We start from the raw sequence: 4391 nt of genomic DNA, 5'->3' as shown, positions 1-4391 counted from the left end.
CTTACTCTCTCTCTCTCTCTCTCTCTTTCTCTCATCTTCTGTGTTCTGTTTCTTCCCCTGCTCCTCTTTAACTCTGCTGCTCTCTCACAGTCCGTCCTCTTCCCACCGGACCATCGACAACTGTCTCTTTCTCCCTCCGTCCCGGCGTATCTCTCAGTTAGACTTCGTAGAAGGACGCTACCCCTCCAAACGTCGAGCGGGATGCTGCTGGTGGGACGAGCAAAGCGAGTACCAGCGAGTCGTTCACCTTTTATCCCAGTAACACGAAGTCGTAGCCGCGAGCGACGACGGGCGACAAACTACAAACTGCACGTTCTCGCGGTATATCTACACGACCGATGGCAGTACTGTGCTTTATTTGTATCGGCCGATCAGATGCCGGCGTGTACCAACGTCCCCGTCCTCCGCCGCCGGTCGCGTCTCTTTCTCCTTCTCGCTCCGTCGACGCTTGCGCCCCGTCCTCTTCTTGTTCCTGAGTCCGTTAGGGTCGTCTCGTTGCTTCTTCTTCTTCTTCTCGCTCCTCTAGTTCTTCTTCAGCTTCTTCTTTCGAGGACAAAAAGTTCTCGCGGCTCGTAAAACTGATGGACCAGGAATCCGTGGCTCTACCGAGTCAAATCAATGTCCCTACAGGGTTGGAAACGAAACTTTTCTCTCGAAACGAAGGGGTTAAAACGGAAGTGATTTACGACAGGGAGGCTTTACCAGCCCCCATCATGTAAATTAACAACGTTCGGCTGTTACGTTGATTCTCCTTTTGCACGCTTTGCACGTCTCGCCAACGAATAGAGATAGAATAGAGGAACGTTTCGTGCACAATGAAATGGAATGGAAATCAGCTGCTATTAGAAGCAGATTCGCGAATCTTTGCGAGTATTTACGATCAGCGGTAGCTCTGAAAAGTTACGAGAAACAGCGCAACTTTATCAAACGATCCTTTGGATTATATGATAGTCTGCGGAAGGACCTCGCGTACGACGAGATCAGGGGCTCCGTGGTTCAACAATTGTTGATCCGATATGGGTGCGCAGGAGGTGGAACTTGGCGGAGGTGAACCGTCTGGGGCCACCGGTCATTGTCTCCTGTGCAAACGAGGAGCCACGGTATGGCCTGTTGTCTTAATGGGGCCAGAACGGTAACTGCGGTGGGGCCACACCCTTAATCCGCACCGGCACTTAAGAATAGTTGCGACGCGCAATAAACGCTTTGGCCGTTCGTAAGCCTCGATCCTTTTCTACGTGTTCGAATAGCACGCTGGAAACATGGTAAAACCAAGTATAGAGAAGAATAGAGAAAGAGAGTGGTTGGGGGGGGGGGGAGAGAAAGAAACAGACGACAACAACGCGAAGAAAAATCCCTTCGAGATGATGCGTTTACGACTTTCGAACGTCGACACAGCGTTCGACGGGGATTTAGAATGAAGGGTTAGTTCGTAAAAGTCTCGTATTTCACGCAGGTGTGAAAGCTGCCGAGACGTTGCTCTTCTCTTTGTTAGCGACCTGTGATATTTAATTCAACTAGATACGAACGTATTTGTTGACAGGGGTGACAAAGTCTACCGATTTTTTGACATTTCCGTCCGGTTACGTAAGCGTCTGGTTCGACCGATCCGAGACGTACAGCCTATTAGCTAACGAGCTTCCTTATCGAGAGCATTAGGGCTGGAACGAAGGGAAGTCTACGAATTCCAGTTCGTAGGACGAACGTAGGAAGAGGCCGTGCTTGGCACGAACCGGCGCTCGCGATGATTTAATGCACGCTCGAGTTTATTTTCGTAGCGTATGCGTACCAACGCTGATACATCTCTGAATACGTTCGGTCAAGTCGTTTCAGGACGTTTTCGTTTTGCGAGTTTTGAGATTCGTCGCAACGAATCAGGTGAATAACGCATTTAAGATTACAAAACTCGCAAAACCGAGACATAACGTTGTCTACGATTATCTTCTTTTCAAACGATAAGCGAGTAAAAGCGATTTTATCAGAAAGAAGAACGACGACGGAGAGGAAGGGGAGAAGAGATTATCAAGTACGTTCTGATAACGTACGTCTTGTTCCCTGCGCGCACCGTGCCGCCCGATAACGACCGAATCGATTTTACACGAGGTCAATGAATTCACCGAGCTGCAGAAATCGCCACGTCGTCGTACGTCTCGATGTTTCCACCGGTGGAAAATTCGTCCGAACGTTCCAGCGATCCAGTTTTCCATCCGGGAAACGTGGTCGCATACTTTGCCAACGTTCGCGCGAACTTTTTGCCCCGTCGATTGCGAGCCAGCCGCGGCAACGGCGAGCTAAAGACCACCACGGCGCAAGCAAGTGGAACGAGACGTAAACGCGGCTGCACTACCCGAAAGATAAACGTCATATAGTCGATCGTTCATTCACTACCTCGAAATTCCAATTTCGAAATGAAACGCCGGTGAATCAGAGCCGTGAGATCTAGAGATTCATGTGCGTGCACAGGAGCAACGATACAACGGAGCAGTTTCTCGCGTGTGATGCAGTTCTCGGTGCTCCGTTGGAAGAAAATCGACCGAAACGCCCTGTTGGAGTTTTCGCGACGAATCCCTCTCGTTTCGTGCGGTAAATTATCTCGCCCCCTTGGTCGGTCGCCGGGTCTCGTCCAATCGGTCGTGAAAATGTTATGCTGAAGCCCCGAGTGGAAGCGTCAGCCGTTCGGAAGTGTCTCTCCCTTCCTCGAGAGTGACCAACGAATCCCACTTTCCTCCCCACGTAGTGGGTCCCCGATCCGGTACACTCGTGGGGGTTGGGCTCGTCCGGACGATATATCGGGGGAAATTTTCCGAAAGCTTGATCGGAGTGCCGATTGCCGGTGTAGCCGGTGGCGTCGACCAATCAGCGTCGCCCCCGGTCGAGCAAGTGGGGGTCAGCCGAGACTTAAGCGAGGCCACTCGCCGTGGAGCTGTCAGAGCTCTGTGGGGCACGGTCACGCACACAGCAGCCGGTCTTTTTCGGGGCTTTCTCAATATATTTTTTTTCCCCTCTCTCTATTTTGCGTTCTGTTTCACACAGTTTCGTACGTTTCACGTTTCGCGGCAGTCCGCAGCTTACTGTCGGTATCGTCGAAATCGTTCGTCTCTCACTGTGCACGCTTACGCCTGACTTCGTCTATATTTGATCGTGCTCGTGGATTCTTCAGCTCGTGGAGTGCATCCGGAGTCGACGAGCCTTTGGCGTTGTTTTCACCGCCGTTTATCCAGCAGACAGTTAATTGATGCACGTAAGAGCCGGTGCTGTCGAGTTAACTGGGTGGAAAGATATGGCTCGTCAGTTGGACCCTACCGGCCAATACTGAACGAAACGTTGTTCTTCCATCTTCCAGGAGAGAAACTCGCAAGAAACGGAAGACTTCGGTTCATCTCTTTGTCTCCGCACCAGCACTCGTGACACTGTTAATATCATTCGCGTTGACATCATGGCATCTGGATTGGACCCCACAGGACTTTACTGAATACCACGGTGAAACCAGAAGAGCTGGAAACAACCTCTCCCCACTCTACAGGCAGAGCAACCGGAGAGATAGCCGATCGAAATACCCGCGTCCCGTGGCCAGTTTCCGTCGAGTCGATTATTTATACGTACAAGTTGAATCGAGACGCATCCTGCAAAATGGCTGGACTCGATCCGACCGGTCAGTACTGAAGGGAAGTGGAGGTAGGTCGAGGAGGAGGATTCCGGAAGAGACGAGGAAGTAATCGAGAGAGTCGAGGTACCTCAAGGTCGCGACATGGCTGCCAGCACAGGCCTCGATCCCACCGGCCAGTATTGAAGACTCTCTTTCTCTCTCTCTTTCTCTCTCTCTCTCTCTCTTTTTTCTTTCTCTTTCTCTTCAGTCTCCTAATTATCGAAAAGAGGGGACCGGCAGACGGTGTCGAAGACGTGAAACGACGTGAAATCGAAGATGGGACACGCGAGGGGAAGAGAGAAAATCTCGACCTCGAATCTGAGGAGACCCGAATGGAGCATCCACATACGGAAGGGAAGACATCGCCGTTCTCCATTCTCGTCTCATCAATGAAGCGCTCGGAGATCGTCACTGCCTGCGTCTAAGAGGTCAGTCAGTTAATTACTAGTTCTCGTGCCCGTATTTATAGAGCAGCTTGCTCTCTCTCTCTCTCTCTCTCTCTCTCTCTCTCTCTCTCTCTCTCTCTCTCTCTCTCTCTATCCACTCATCGGCTCTCTTACCGGCTCATCGATCGACCGGAATTCAACGACGTTTCTTTCTCCCGTTTCTTCTCCTATCACCTCTCCCCTGCCCCTCCCATTTTCTACCTCTTTCACCTAGACTTATCCGCGCGAGGGTTAATCACCGACTGGTAGATCGCCATCGTTACGGTCGTTGACGGATTTTTCTTATCGTCGATAGATGTTAT

At 51.1% G+C, this 4391-nt stretch overlaps 1 long non-coding RNA gene across 1 annotated transcript; it reads left to right on the top strand.

Annotated features, from left to right (window-relative positions):
- The first annotated feature begins 2797 nt into the window (after positions 1-2797).
- On the top strand, positions 2798-3918 carry LOC122532687. Its single transcript, XR_006307551.1, has 2 exons — positions 2798-3238; positions 3341-3918. It is a non-coding gene; the product is annotated as an uncharacterized LOC122532687 (long non-coding RNA).
- The last annotated feature ends 473 nt before the right edge of the window (positions 3919-4391 follow it).

The sequence above is a fragment of the Frieseomelitta varia genome, unplaced genomic scaffold, assembly GCF_011392965.1.
Source record: "Frieseomelitta varia isolate USP_RPSP 00005682 unplaced genomic scaffold, Fvar_1.2 scaffold_463, whole genome shotgun sequence".
Taxonomy (NCBI): domain Eukaryota; kingdom Metazoa; phylum Arthropoda; class Insecta; order Hymenoptera; family Apidae; genus Frieseomelitta; species Frieseomelitta varia.
The sequence above is the reverse complement of the archived record's forward strand: the minus strand, read 5'-3'. Positions and strand labels throughout refer to the sequence as shown.